Source organism: Chaetodon auriga, chromosome 18, assembly GCF_051107435.1.
Source record: "Chaetodon auriga isolate fChaAug3 chromosome 18, fChaAug3.hap1, whole genome shotgun sequence".
NCBI lineage: Eukaryota > Metazoa > Chordata > Actinopteri > Chaetodontiformes > Chaetodontidae > Chaetodon > Chaetodon auriga.
In genome coordinates this window covers 13,837,826-13,854,781 of record NC_135091.1, presented here as the reverse complement: position 1 = coordinate 13,854,781, position 16,956 = coordinate 13,837,826, and positions in this window count along the sequence as shown.

Here is a 16,956-nt window from a genome sequence, read left to right as displayed (position 1 = left end):
ACCTGATTTGACATTCTAAGCAAAAATATATGGTACAGTTGTAGACACCTACAACATGCTGGCACGGCATGGTAACAAAACAACAAGGAAACAACCTTCTGTTTTCTTGTGATAAAGGGCTGATCATCGTCTTATCTCGACATATCTTGAGATAACAAAACAATGAACTTGTGATCTTGAGATAACAGCATTAAAAAATAGACTTACAAGCACAACCGTGCTTGGCATCTATAGATTTGCAGCCAGACATTTGACCGTTTCCATGTGTTTGGTCCCTTCGGTGTGGTTTTCAGGAAGAGGATTTCAGACACCATCTGGACATTGCAACAGCAACAGAAGGCCTTTGTCTCCTTTCCAGCAACAAGTTTCAGCCATGCCTTGAAAATGGGCTCCAACTCCCACACACAGCAGTAAAGCTGCATTTGGTGTTATTTCGTCTTTCGGCCATCAGTTTCCATGTCTGTGCTGCCATGCTCTTTACATTTTTTCATAGCTTCTCTTCTGTTTTCTGAGCTCGTATTTGCACCTCATGTTGACTGAATGAAAGAGCTATAAAAATGCTAACTGAGGCCTGTAGTTTATTTCTCATACCATCCTGCGCTCACTCCTCTTATGCATGTTCACTCATAATTTCCTCGCTGTCGATGTCTGGGGCTGTCAAATGAGATTAGCAGATATTCTCATCAGCTGGTCACATCTATCCAATAGCACACCTTCATATGATTCTCTCTCTGCCTTGGTTCTTTAATGCTGCTGTTACACTGCTGCTCAGGGTGATGCCCCTCAATTATAAGATCTCTCTGTAGAATCTAAGCGCCAGACTTTTTTGATAAGACTTAATTGTCACGTATCATCTCTCTCGATAAACAATTATCTTTCTCTTTCGCTTGTCTCCTGATTGAAATTACGAAATTATTGTACATTCTGTCTTTCGAATTATTGATCGTATATCATAGAGTTGTTAAAATCATCATACAAATATGATCTCTACTGCACGGCAACACTGGCTACCACACAGTGCTACACTGATGTTGTTAGCATGTCATTAACACCCTAGCATGCTAACATCACAGCTTTTACAAACTGCATCAAACATTAAATGCACGCACACAGACACACATTTACCTTCTGCAGATTGAAATAAATCCTCAACTTGGTTGTATTACTTTCCATTAACCGAAGTTACGGACATAGTAATTCTCTGGCAACGTCAACTGTGTTCACATAGCAGCGTCTTCTTTGTGTCGCACTGGCCTGCAGCTCACCCAGAGGTTATATTTCTGCAACTTGGATTGAAAAACAGCAAACAAATCTCACTCCAAGCTGAAGGCTAAGGTTGGCATCGCTGTAACTGATATGAAGCTATTCGACATGGAATGAACCGATTCGGGAAAATGTCACTTTATATCAACAGATGACATGCAATCAGTTTTGAATCTCGAGTTGCATTAATTTCTAATGTGTTTTTCCTCTATGAAAGGATAAATGGCTGTGTGATGTGCATCCTGCTACACACCAGCATGATTGCTCTTCCCAGCACTGCTTCCTACCTCCACTGTGACATCAATTATAAACAGACACAGTTGACATAAGGTTTATAGATTACAGTCTGCTTCCTTTCTGACAATTAGAATTCCGAACAACACAATCTGTCAGGAATCGTGGCACGTCAGAGAGGCTCCCAGCAGGGCTGAGCAGCTGAGAGACAGAGGGAATGTCTGTAGTGAGGAAATGAGACAGTTCTCCAGTCCTTCTAATAATATGCTAAGGCAAGCATGTTGCTGAAGAAGACAACAGATTAAGTTTAATCAAAGTGGTCTTTAACCTTTCGGACAGCTTGTCCATCTGCCAGCCTGGACCTGCACTCATTAGCAACCAGTGTTGGGCAAGTTACATTCAAAACCCAAGATATTACACAGTACTAATCTACTGACTTTTGAGTAATAAGTTACTTTACAATATTACAGTCTGTATGGAGTGACACTGATTGCACTACTATTGCATTACTTTCACCAAAATAACTGCAGGAGTACAATTAGCATTTTATGTATATGAGTATATTCTGGTTTGTAATAATAATGTTGTCTACTACAGCCTCAGCATGACTTGGTCTCTATAGCAATACTAGCTTACCTTATGGTTTTGATTATGACTTTGCTGACCAGCTTTATCAGATGCAGTTTTTCTACAGTCTCACACAGCAGGCTCTCATTTTAATCTATGCAAGCTGTCTGCACCGGCTCGCACCTCTGCTGTGTCTCACGGACGAAAGCACGACCTGAAGTGTTTATTTACACTTCAAGTCTATTCCTTTGACAATATGTGCTTCACCAGGAGGTTTATGCACTATAAAATAGCACTGAATCAATACATTTATCCACATTTTGCAACCAAGGCAGAGCAGAGACGGACAGACAGACAGACAGACACCTCTTTTGCACCTTTTTTTGCACTTTGCTGAAAGCGGGAGGTACAGCGACAGCCAGCATTTTCAATCCTACTGTGCCACACTGAGTAGTTTGTAAAGTTCAGTGTTTTCTACTGCAAAGTGTTCATTCATGTAAAATTTGTGTTTGTACAATAGTGTTTGGAATATGTTTGTTCAGAACATGGTGGTATATGTTAGTTTTTGTCATTTCTTTGCTGGCTTATAGTTTCAACCATTAGTGAGGTGGCTGGTATGTTTCTCTTCTGTATTAAAGTGCAGAGCTTAAGAAGTTGTGTTTCCTCTGTTAAATGTTAGTAAAGGTTGAAACTGATATTAGCTGTTGAACTCCCAACACGCTATATATTAATTGTGTTTGGTTCTACTGGGATGTTGTTAGCAACACGCTTTGTTATTCACTACTGGGGAAAACAGTAAGGTATTATGTGTTACCCCCAATGCTGTAAGCAACACACATTCATAACCACGCAGGAACTTATTTTTCTCAATATAGATATTTAAAGAGTCTTCTCTTTCTCACTGAACTCTGCAGAATCCTGTGCTGCATTGTTTCGACAGAGCTGTAACATCCCATGTTTGCAATGTTTTCCAATTCTCCTGCCCTCCTTTCTTATTCTCGTAATTGGTGTTGCCTGAGGTAGAGGAGAAAGGTGAGAGAAGGAGAGACTGAGTAGTTGAGAAGCACAGTGAGAAAAGCATTGTTAAGTTACTGAGTGCATGTATTGTACTTAAAAAACAACTTAATTTTAACCAAGTACCTTCACCTGAAAGGCTTTTCTGAACTGATTTTCTTCACAGTGCTCCAGCAGCTCAGAATCCTCAAGTGTAAAGTAAATGAAAATGGCGGTGGGAGGCTGGATTTCACTCAGCCTCATTATACATCATACAGCAGGGCCTTGTTGATCTGTTGATAGATGTTTTTCTGCCATCGGAGATTTGATTCTCACAAAAAAGTTGCAATTAATGATTAAAGCCCACTTTGTGATATTTTTTGCTACAACAGATGAAAGGCCGAAGCTGTTGGGCGGCATCTTCTCAGCTTGCCAGGCTAAGGAGGGTATGAATAGCGACAATTATTTCTCTTTCAGTGGGGTGGTGTTAGAGTTGGAGGCATTTGCGACTTTCTAACACTTTACTTCCCACTTTATTTCCCTTTTAAAGTCGGAGGACTTTAAGCCTGACGTACCATAACCATAACCACTTCTTGCTTAACCCTGATCTTAATCTAATCTTTCACCCTAAAATTTAATCATTTATATTATGAGAAGTTGCCATTCGTCCCCAAAAGGAATACCAGTCCTCACAATATGACTATGTTAACACATATGACGCGTAGACTGTTTATCTCAGGGGTTCACCACAGTACAAATTCCAATGTTAAATTTAGACAAAATGAAGAAATAGAGAGAATTTTCAAGGGAGCTGTGCTCCTTCCAGCCTCATCAGCCTCTTTGTTTTGACAGTCAACACTAGAATGGATTTTCGGGAGACAAGCTTTGATATGAGTCAGTAATTGTCTTTTTTAAGTTTTTTGGTTTACCTAGAAATTATTTAGTAGTTGGTTTAAGATATAAGGATTTCAAGGATTCAACTAATGGGTGAGTTCATAAAAAAGAACAACTGGGATACATGCTAACAAGCTAATTATTAGAGATGTTTTTATTGCAGCAACAAAACAAAAGCTTTTAATGACGCTCCGCTCAAATATTAAAGATGTTTCATAACTCATGAAAACCAGATTCAATCTCAAGCAATGCGATGAGCAGGAACACACATGCTATCTAAAACCACGCTACAACAAACTTCTCCACTTACTGTGATGATTCTCTTCCATCCTTTGCTTAATTCGATTTTCTCTCGAGCACATCCTCTGCGTACTGCTGAGAAAAACTCTGTCTTGGAACAGAATTTGTCTTCATTTCTTTACCGACTGCTCACTTGTAGGTTTGGCCTCGGAACTGCTGGCTGCTTTTCGGCAGCAAACCACATAATCAAAAAAGTGAGAGAGGACATGTGCTTTACTATTTCCCTTGACAAATTATCAACATGAAAACAGAATTCATGGTCGATATTGTTGCAGTTTTCACAGCCAGTATACAGCACTGCATGTCATGCAGCAGCGACCTATGTGTCTGCAGGCTTTATGTACTGTATATTTCCTTGCACTTTACCTATTAGTATTTGTCTGCTCTATTGAATATACTTTTATTATTTACATGACATATTTTACATGATTTTTTGTTATTTCTAACAGCTGCGTTGGAGCAGAGTATTAAAACTCCCAGCCAGCAATGCTTCGAAACACTGCCAGATATTGCAAAGAAGGAAGTTCGAAACATATTGTGTGCCTCGCTCTAAGTCTTCCTTTGAATCCTGGTAGTGGGGAAACGGCCTAAAAAACACAGAAAAATAGGAAAGAATGGAAATGAGGACTACAAGGTATGGTTGGCTGTGAAGTCTTTGCATGAGCTAATTTCTGTCAGAAAGGTAAAATCTGCCCATTGGTCTGCCTGTAATTGAAACTTTCAGTGATGGACAGATAAACAATCCTATTTAGATAGGAGAAAAGCAAACGCTGTGCCTTCCCCACTGCTGGTACAGAAGCACAGTAAATACACCAGTTTGCTTCTGGCACCGCTATCCTGCTGTACTGTTGCTGTGAAAGGAAAGTGTGTTTTTCCTATAGCGTTGCTGTGTGTAAATCCTCTCTGGAATTTAGACGATAATGTTTGTATTATCCGAAAAACATGAGATGTGGTTGATTTTATTCTCTGCTATAAAAAAAAAAAAAATCCTGGCATTGACTGATCACTGGCACAGTCACTTGAGTCCACTAAAGGGTCACAGCCACCCAGCTGAGTCACACATCACAGGTCTTCTGACAGTAATCCACTACTGTCTCCACAAACCATTGGATCTTAAGACTCTTGATATCGAAGGATCACACAAATGTCAAAAGGTCCATAAAGACTGAACAATAACAAAGACATACAGTGAAGAAATTGCTCATTTATAGCAAATTGTTATATTGCTTGATCTTTGTGGGGATTGGGGAAGTTCTCAAAGAGCCCCGGCAGCAATAAGAGAGTCATCCCACTTAAGAAGTACATACATCTATAGTTAAATCAACTGTGCCCCCCCCCCCCCCCCCCCCTAAAATATGGCACATTAGGAGGAGTTAACAGCCATGCTACAAATCTGCATACATATGACTGGATTAGTAGTCAGATGTCTGCCAAACAGCTGATGAATGAGCCACTGATGGTGAAGCATGAATGAAGCAGCTGAGGCCAATCAGTAGATGCAGTCGTGACTTCAATGCTACGGCTGAACCAGTGCTGCCACAGATCTACTTCAAACATCCATTTTGATATGTAGAAAGTACTTTTTTTTTTAAACTCAGTTTTTTTTAAACTTGATTTCTGATCCTGAGGTTGGTTGCCATTTTTTTGGTAACGTTGAGGGTAGCTTAAAGGCTTTGTTGGCATGCTGCATGGCACGGAGCAGGGCAGGCCTGATGTTGTTAAAAATATTCTTGCTTGAGCCTGGCAACGTATACAATAACCTATACCTGTAAGTCCATGTCTAAGGTGCCCAGAAAGGAACAATTCAATGTAGTATCCCTCCATAGCATGGTCCTCCTAAGTTTAAGCTCAACAAATAATTGGTTGGTGAACCATTTGAAAGCAAACAGCAGTCAATGTTTGGTGTCCACTCTGCTCATTAGGACGATCGACAGAGTTGGAAGAGATGGCCCTTGACTGCATTACTTTAAAGAAGGGGTGCCAGTCAGAAAAAAAAACACAAGGTCCTCATTACTAACTCTGTTTTTTAAAGGCTCGCTATGGTCGTCCCTAAAAGGCAGGAAAGACCAGGAGAGTTTTGATTATCCAGTCAGTGGTGCAGAGTGCGAAGCAAAAAAGAACAAAGACTCAGCGGAGTCTAATCTGAAGGCAAACGGGTCTCAAGATGAGCTGTTTGAGATAAGATCAAGCAGAAGATATTCAGCACAGATGTGTTTGTTATTTTAGAGTGAGCGAAAGGCAGCGAGAGAGCAGATTATGCTAGAAAGGAGGAGACAGAGAGGCTGTTGACTGAGGCTGAGAAGACATAGGGAAAGGGAGAAATATAAAGAAAGGAAGTTTTGTCATATGTGTAACCACTTTTCATGGCTCCTTCCTTCTGGCAGATTGACCTGTTGCTATGGAAACAACACAGACCATGCGTGTGAATAAAAATAAATTTCACCCTGTGATTACTGTTGAAACCTCAGTTGCTGTCCAATTCTTCCGTGCCCCTTCCAGACAAGATCTCTACATGTAAAAACACATTTGAAGCCTAATTTAAAACTTACTGCACAACAAATCGTTATTCTTTACTTGAAAGTTTGCCTCTGCCACCGCACTATTTCACACACTCAGCACACTGATACTACCCATGGTCTTTTGCTGCCTTTCCACATGCTGAGTTAAACCCCTTAACAAGCAGCTGTTGGCTGGCCAGTCATTAAACTCATGCTGTGCGGCCAAATATTGCTCTAACCCCCATATTCTATCAGAGACCCTGATGTGTGCAAGGACACGAAATATGACAGAAGTTTGGCTAGATGTGTATAAAATGACACACCACACATGTTGAGTGTTTTCATTTGATCAGAGTTTTGGGGTTTAATTTTGATACTGTTATAATAATAATAGTGCTTCAATAAAGAGCAGCAGCAAACTAGCCCGATAGCTGGACTTAATGTTATTTCAGCGTGGCATTGTGTTCATGGCCTTGTTCTTGTTGGGGTGTTGCAGCAGAGTATTTTGTTTCGTTTTGCTCTAACCAGTGAGTGACATATCTATCCTGCCAGTGTCGTTTTCAGTCAACATGGAAGCTCTGTGTCAGAGAACCTATAGTGACCTTCAGGTAGCATAGAAATACTAAAGGCCCTCTCTAGAGCCTGTGTTCGATTTGTCTGTTTTGGGCTACAGTAGAAACATAGAGGCAAAACATGGTGTTGAAGAGGACCTGCTCCCTCTGTAGATATGAAGAGCTCATTCTTTTGCCCTGACTAAGTGATATATCAGTACAGCCTACTTCATTTTCAGTCAACGTGGAATCCGCATCTGGTTGATGAAGACCACATGAGGGACAGGGACCAGGTTAAGAATAAGCCCAGGCATAATATACTTGATTTAATACTGTCGCATTGTTGAATTGGATGATTTCTAACTTTTAAAAGCGGGAAAACTGGTTGTCAAAAGGTTAAAGATTGAATTCCTCGCTCAAGAGAATGTCAAAGGAATTGATGGGATGACAAGACCAACTTGAGTCTCCACACACCAACATCCTTTATTGGTTGGGGATTTCAGGCAGCACCTTTTTGGTCACAAGCTTGCCCTGAATCCGAAGTTGAGGCTGCCCCACTTGGCCCTCATTGCACTTACTCTGTTTGATCTTGCTGTGCTCTCCATCTGAGCTTTACGGTTCAATAATGCCAGAAACTCACCTGAGACCCGCAGCCACGTCCTCATACTTATCAGCAGTCTTGGTCCAGCTGTAGGAAGTTGTACTGTGGAGTCTGCTCTGACCTTTCTAAAGCAGTGTGTTAAGGAGGCAGGCTGGGTTGCAGGCAGCAGGGTGGGTCTCAGAGGGGAAAACAACAACTTGGCATGGAACAGTGTGTACCCACAGCAGCGTATTGAATGTGTAAAGAATGAGCGGACTCCAACCAGTCCTCTGTCTCTCTCGCTCTTTCCCTTCTTTCCACAGCCTACCTCACTGTCATCTCTCAAAAACAATATTTCGCAGTTTTATTTGGAAGTGCATGTAATAAATTCCTCTGTGTACAAAGTCAGTGGGAGGAAGTTATGTAAGTAGGAAGAAGAAATCTTTACCATGTTGATTTCTTGGCGACACTGCAGAGACACTGTAGGGCCCCCTGGATTCAATTTAGCGAGTGTTTTGGCTGCTTGTTTATTTTTGCCTTGGAAATATCATGAATGTGTGTTAATGTCTTTTGCATTTTATTCTATGCTCTGGAAACAGCTGGGCATAACAAAGGGGAGATTGAACACAGACCAGGAGTAAAATACATACTGTTTCATTTGTTGATACAGACCACAAATTCCTGTTTTGTCTCCCTAAAATACTGGATGAATTCACATCCACACCACATCATGTCATGGACACTAGTGCACTGCATCATGTCTGATTTTCACACAACTTCTGCACACGAACCTCAGACCTGAAATTTGGGATTTCTCTGTCAGGTACTAATTTGAGGGATGTAAGAGTCTCCTCACCTGTCCACACAAATCTGATGTTTTCTTCTGCTGCCAGTTTTTGTTTCTTCAGTGGAGCAGAAGTGAAGCTGAAGTCACATGCTTCGTTCATTGGAGCTTACCGTGCTTAAAAGCAGGTGATTGGAAACACGTGTGCAGTATAATCAGCGTGTTCATCTTCATTAGCAATTTTACTCCTTGGACAATACAAGTTATAGCAACAGACCAACATACTTAAATAGTTGATTCTATTTATAGAGTTTGTTGTTTGAGTCGCTGAATGCAAACCCACATCACCAGTAATTGCCATGCACTGTGCCGTGCTCTTTCCATCAGTGACAGGCTAAAAAACCCTGATGAATGCATCAAAGCCAAACAACAGCACAGCCATTTCCATAGAGAATATACAGTTGTGCAGGGGAGCCACAGATTAACACCAAGGATGCCCATGTTCCCTGAGCACAGTGTGTTGGTACACCTGTATAGCATTTCCATATAGATTGCCTGTCCATCATTTCCATTTTGATATTGCAGGAGAGGTGGGACTGATAGAATAGCTGTGAGAAGACCAGGGAGCGGGGAGACTGAGAGACAGCGATATGTGCTTGTATGTGATGGGAGGGAGAGACAGACGAAGAGAGTGAGCAAGCGCAGCCTATAATACCTACTTAGAGTCAACGCTACAGTTGCATATTTCATGCTGTACCACAGATATTCTGACTCAATATGAATTCCAACTGGCTGGCAAAGAAAGAGGAACAAATATGAATGTGTTCAGGTGCCAAAGCCCTCAAAGGCTCTGTGCAACTATTGATTGATTTTAATCTGCAGGAGGAGATGAAAATGTACAACATCTGAGCACTGAGGAATTGAAATCTGAATCATCACTTTTTGTGTAAACTAATGATTCTGTGCTATTGTGCATAATTTTCCATTTTTCAAAAATATCATTTCGAACATACTTATCTTTACAACAGTCAACATTTGTCAGATTTCACAAGTTTGTCTTTCACATGGAACATCGAAGCTAGAAGCTAGGCTAACTAGCTGCCATTACTACATACATGGAATTTGCCTTGGTATTCTGGTTCATATAGCAATACACAGCAATAGAAAGGAAAAAAACAGAACAAGCAAAACAACAACAACAACAAACAACAAACAACAACAACAACAACAACACAATTAAAAATAGAAAATGCGCAATAAAAATATCAATGTATGTATAGAAATATGTCTTATAAATGATATATGTGTACAATGTTTGATACAGAGGGAGTATTTCATGTGCTGTTATTTCAACACTTGCTGAGTCAGTGTTAGCTGTCTCTCATCTCTCTTCATGGGTGCAGTTACTGACACTGCCAGAACTCACAGCAATGGGAAATCCTGCAACCACAGCACTCTGTACGTCACCCTGTGCTTCAAGTCACACCACGGAGTAACACACTAACATACAGACTACATGTAGCAGGAAGTGATCAAAACACAGATGGGATAAACAGCGGCCAGCAACATTAGCCTCCTAGAGTGTCACGGCCCCTTGAGAACACTAGTAAATAAAACTTGTTATTTTAATTTTTATAGCTATAACTTTGATCAAATAAGTACACAACTTACAACAAACACTTAGGTATACAGATTTCTTGGTAAAAATAAATTTAAATTCCAGATTAACTGTTATCCTTACCATGTACTGTGTATTTACTAGGAAGCTCGTATTCTACTTACTACAATTTCAAGCTGTTTGTGTTAAGTCAATGCGGCTGTTACGTCTGCTCATGTTGTTTTTCACACATTCTGCCCAAAGTCTTTTCAGCTTGATAGCGAAAGTGAGACATGTTGGTTCACATGTGTCATTCATGAGAGGGCACCTTGTCCCTGGAACCGAGAGCCTCATTAAGAATCCAGCATTGACCCTCTGTCACCCCAATTATTGCATACATTAATCCCATCACTCTTCCTGCTGAAACCCCCCCCCACACACACACTAAAGCTTCGTTGCATTGATGGCTTGCTGATTGTTTCCTTTGTACTGGAATCAATCAGGACACAGGGTTTATTTGCAGTTTATACTGAATATACACTCACTTAAAGTAATTGGACTTTGCTAATGAATGGTGTTGTGACTATCACATGCGCCCATGAAGAAATGCACAGCCATCCATGCCCACAACCTACCTTGAATATCCTTTCAGTAGACCTGTAGTAAATACTTAATATCACCAGAAAAAAAAAGGAGCAATTCTGTCCTTGGTTCAGTTTATTTGTGCCATGCCTCTCTTCCTGCTGAGTTGCACTGCTTTTAATCTCTATCATGCCATTCAAACTCCTGTTGATAGGATAGTTGTGTGCTGCCTCACACCCACTAAAGCAGTGACAAGTGTGAGTGAACATGATGTGCCCAAGGTTAAAAAAGTCGTCCAAGCGTCTTTTCCACACACTTTTAGCTCATAAAAGCCCATCTGTCTCCCCTCTCTGATTCACATCTCTCTCGACAGTCAACAGGAAGACAGATTTTCAGTCCCAAAAATGAGGAGCAGAGAGACTTTCTCTTTAGAGGGTGTCAGAGTGTGCAGTGGATGCTCTGGCTGCCAAATACTTCAGAGTAAATGGATCAAATTCTTATCTTGGAGGTTGGATAATTGTTAACACTCCCCATTCTCTCTCTTGAGGTCACTCCTCAGCAAGCCCGTTGGAGATAATTGGCCTTTCTCAGTCTAATGAAGAACCAGACAGAGAGGAGCATGAGGAGCTGTAGGTTCACATACAAATAAACACAGTCATTCATCCAGTATTCAAAGATAAAGAAACAAACTGATGCGGTTCATTATTTGTCATTTTCGAGTCTACATAACTGTTTTTGTATTTGTATTTGAACTTAGCTTTAATGATGGATTATACAAGGTTTTTCCTGCCCTTTCAGCAACATAAAGGAAGAATAATGTATTAATGTAATTACTATGTGAAAGCAGATGATAAGAGTTTGGTAATAATAGTCATCCTTACACAATGCAGTGTAATTTTACACAATATAAAGAACATAAAATCCATGTTTTGAGAACATGGATTCTACTTATTATTCCTGCTGTGTTTGAGCAAAGACATAAAATAGAATAAAATGGCTTGGTTATGCTTTTGTGGAGAGCTGTACTGTGTCCATGGGGACAGACAAGACAGTGTGTTGGTTTGCAGAAGGATAAGTCATGTAAAGGTCACCGCTTCAATGCCCTCACTGGAGAAGCACATCGAGGAAACATTGCAAACAACCTGAAGAAAGATATTAGACAGTGTTAGGACAAACTGAAGACCCTGAGTAGATGTGGACAGATGATACATTTTTTTTTAAAGAAACTTGCCCAGTACTTGCTTTCAGAGCCACTATTATGTCTTCACACCATTAACATTAATCGCTTAATTTATCTTCTTTCTTGTTGGAGACTAAGTAGCTGAAAAGGTCACCTGTCAGAGCGCAACTGAACAGCTTAATTTATGGAAAAGATCCCCCCCAAGTAATACAGAGTCTTTTCTTACAGCACCATTTTTTAATCATAGCAACTTATGGCTTTATTGATGACTAATACATATTTTATTAAAGCTTTATACAGCAGATCAGTTAGCCATTAATGAGAACGGCCTTTGGGTTGCCAGGCTGTGAAAAATCTGATGTAGTTGTCAGGGTGGTGGACAGGCAGAAGACTGGAGTTCATGACCCATTACAGGCTTGAAACTAACCAACTGTGTGGTTAACTGGCCTTAACCATACCTCAACCATCATTTATGCGCCATAACTTTTCTTCCAAAATGTCTCCCTGTCTGCAGTTACATATTTTGTTCTAATATGTTATAATTACATGTTAATAAATGGATTTTGGTTGCGACAGTCACATGTCATATTAGCCGATCCTGACCAGTCACAGCTGTCCAGGCACCGACCTCTCTGTTCTACTTGACAGCACCAACAAGGTCTTTCCTGTTTGCATCATTGTGTTTATAGTTATGAGACAGCTTTTGGATGGATTTCCATTGAATTCAGTGCAGGTATCCATGGTGACAAGAGGATGAATAGGACTTTGGTGATCCCCCAGCTTTTTTCTAGCACCACCATGAGGTTGACATTCTTGTTTTCTAATGAAAACTAATGAATCTAATTTGCAGTAGATATTTGTGCTTTCCAGGCTGTGGTGTATTTAGGTGTTATTGAAAAAAAAAGCCAATTTACTATTAATCTACATTACTACCTTTAATACTTACATATTTAGAATCTAAAGTTTGCCATCTGTATGCATATTTGAGGTATTTATACCTATATTTTGTCATATCGGCGTGTTCAGAATTTCATTGGCTCTTCAAAACGTCAGTCATCTTCAAAATCAGCTGTAATTGACTCGACCGTCACACATGGCGGGGGTAGTACATGTTATTGGCTTCTCTGGTTGCTAAGCTCCATGTGCCAGATCTTTGATCAGGGGAAGTTTAATTTGAAACCTGAGACTCCAGAGAGTAACTCTAGGCTTGGCAGTTCCATTCTGCATAAGTTTAGGGAAATTGTAACTGGGAAAACACAGAAGACAAGCAAAAGTTGAGCACATTGCCACCCATATTTGAAAGGAGAAAACAGCTTTCTGTGGATTACAGTCTTGTCATGGACTAAATATCTTTACTGCAGTGGATCGTGTGGACCTTTGTTGATGTTTCCAGACCATTTTTGTTTGAGTATTATCGATCAAACATGGCTGTTTGTCACTGTTGATGTTTGTTGTGCCTCCTGTTGTGATTGCATCTGGAAATGGTTTGCATCAAACGATTCATGGGAATAGCTTTCTAACAGTGTATAATATTAATATAAACATGAATGTAGTGTTTGTGTTAATAGACGGGAATAAAGGTAAACTACGAGAAATGATTTCATGGATCTTTTTTTTAACTTCATGGATCATTTTTTAACTTGTGTTTATTTTAGTGTGTCTATTATGTATAAATAATGTACACGAAGGGCCGTTATACATGATATACTGTATATGATGTACGAGATGGATCATTTCCATTTCTGTCGAATTGTAAATGGTTAACTTATCATCTAGTGCCATCATCAGTCCAAATTTTCAGTTTGCCTGCTACGTTGGTTTATGACCAAACTGCTGCGAAACTTTCCCATCAGCCTCAGCTGTTCTTTGTGTGTAGTGTAGTGTCCAACATGGTCAATATCACACCTGCTGAGCATCAGCATTTTAGCATTCTTAGCATGCTGATATTAGCTCAAAGCACTAGCCTCACAGAGCTGCTAGCATGGCTGTAGCCTCTTGGCTGTGTTCCACTTCACTCAATCACCTCCTGTATACCAAACAGTAAGAAATTTAGTCAGGAGTGAGCAGTGAATTGGGATTTTAGACATGCGTGGAGTCGTACAGTGGTCATTTTTGCATCTTTAAATGGTGATGCATTGTATTGTGAGGTTGAGGGCACTACATGGATGAGAATTTAGCTAAATAAAATGGCAGAAGGGAATTATAGTGCACTATGTAGTAAAAAGGCACACAGCCTTAGTCTTGTTTAATTGCACCAAATCTCTGCTGAACAGACACTGTCTGTTGCTATATTTATTCATTTTGCCTAATGTGGTGTTCATTCAGGGCTGAAGCATGAAAATATGAACAGATTTCCACAAACAAGGGCTTTAGGAACCATTCCCCTCTGTCACGTCCTCTCTCACTAATTACAAACACAAGTTACAGGTAATAAAGCTCGCATATTTTGTACACAAACCCATTGTCTTACCTGTTTTCTCAGCTTGGCGCATCACACATCCCCTCATGTATGTAACTAACTATTCACTCGACTGGAGCGATAAAAGGAGGCCGACTCCAGGAACGTGATGGGTGCAGACGGAAATCACAGAGAAAAACAAAACATTAAGCATTCATCTCCCCATCCCAGTTTGTCGTGGTAAGAGGGAGCGGAAGAAGAAAGGGGGTGCCGGCAGCAGACTGTAAAGTGAACGGGTGAAAGGAAGAGTGAGGGATCTGTTCGGCTGTGACATGCTGACTGGCTGTGTCAGAAATCGCAGCTGTTGGTCCTAATTACCAAACTGTTACGGCGAAGCAAGCGAGGAACTTTTGAGAGTTGGAGACAAGTTTTGTGTGTGTGTGTCAGTGTGTGTGTGTGTGTGTGTGGGGGGAGTATCTGGCGAATAGATGAAGCATAGAGATCCATTATTCACATTAAGCTCCCTTTACAAAAGCAAGACTGATTCTATTGAAGGAAAAATACAATTATTCATTGCAGATTCATCCAAAATTCAACAAAGCCACTGACCCGTGGAGTGTGGCTCTGTTTGCAGGGGCTTATGTTCCACTTGTAGTTTCATCCTTAAAGGAAGAACACTGTCACAAAACTCTTTTTCCCGTCTGAATGCAAAGTGCGTCAATTTCATATCAGGAGGTTCACAGGTTGATAGAGATATGATTCTATACATGATTACCTTTGGCTGTTTGAGAGAGAGCCCACAAGCGAGAGCGGCCTATCACTGCAGATCAAGAAGAAGCAGTGAGGGGTGGTCTTAAGTGAAGCCTGAGTGTTGGTGGCTGATAAGCTGACTCGTTGTGGTGCCCTCAGGAGCATCTTCTCTGCTGCGTCTTTTCCTTACACACACACTCACACAAACACACCCACACACTCGATGTTCCTGCTTATCTCCGAGGAACGAGAGCCCCCTCTCCAAGCGCACAATCGTTCTGCCTTTCCCCTCTCTTTATCTCCTCACAGTCATTTATTTGGGAGATGGAATCAGAGCATCTCCCACCGCTAACATGCTGTAGCTCTGGAGACATATAAAAAGAAGCGCTGAGAGAAGAGGAGAGAAAAGAAGAGCGGAGCAAGAGGAAGCTGTCGGAAGCTTCTGCAGGCGAGAAAGGAGGTCAAAGCTGGGGATGGCTGAGAGCGAGAGGTGGGAAGAGTAAAATGAGGGATTGAGGCGCGAACGGCGAGAAATAAGCAGATAAGTGAGGACACAAAGACTTGCACGCTGTTGTCGCCAGCTTTTTTTGCGCTGTTAATCTTACCACAGTTTAATTTAGTGCTGAGAAGAGGTGAGACAACATGCACAGTGAAAAGGGTTTATGCAGGGGAGAAATGAAAGTAGTGAGGCTGAGGAAAAAATCTGTATACGAGGACAAACAGAGCTGTTGGATTAATGTCCAGGAAACGGGGCTGTCCCAGTAAAACTATAAGGAGAGGAAATGCAGTGTAATAATAGAGTCACACCACAGAACAAAGGCACATGGGAGATGACACCATGCTGAATCTGTCCACGGATGCACATGGTGGCAAAGAGGTGGAATTGGTTTGAAGAAAAAAAAAGTAATATATGAGAGGAGGAGTTGGGCTCTCTCCAGGAAATACAACCCAGACTGATATCAGAGTGGCCTGTCATTTTTTTCCCTATTTGGCCTGTAATTTTGGGCAGACTAACCTCCTTTCGACAGCCTTAGAGACCGGGTGAAATCTCACACTTCTGTCACCGGCTCACCATAGAATAAGCACGGCCCGAGAAAGCTATAAGAGGCAATCAGATGCCTCCTACAATCAGAGGAGCTGCATGGGCTGCCATCAACAGTGACGGCAGGTGACTCAGAAAGCTGTGGAGGACAGGAGGAAAAGCAACCACGGTGTCATGTTATTTTACACTAGTTGATCTCTACTTTCTTATGTTCAGTGACAAAATTAAGCAGTAAAACAATGGCTTAAAAGATTATTCAATATTGTTGTTTCCTTCCTAACCAAACAGGCCAAATGCAGAAAAGTTTACAACACAACAACATTTAGTTGGCAGTTTGTGAGCTAATTCAGTCTAATACCACAGCAACTGAACAAATCCTGCTTTCAAGAGGGTTATAAATAAAGTTTTTTCAAGAGGCGTTCATTCAACTTCATGGCCATTTTGGAGGCTGTTTGTGCTGCTGTTGAATTGTGTTGCATTATACTTAGAGGCATTTCTAATATTTCAGTCTACGCTCACTGACACAAATAGGCCGAACAGAACAATGTGAGCAACTCTCACTATAACATATACAATGCAGTCAATTGCTAGGAATTATAGCGCAGCTGTTCTATTATGCTGCATAATATTTAGCTTGGTGTAATGTTGGAGCTCATTGGTTATCATCTGAAAAAACAAACAAACAAAAACAAATAAAAAACAAAATCATCATCAGGTGATAGCTGATGGGCTCTGAGATCGCA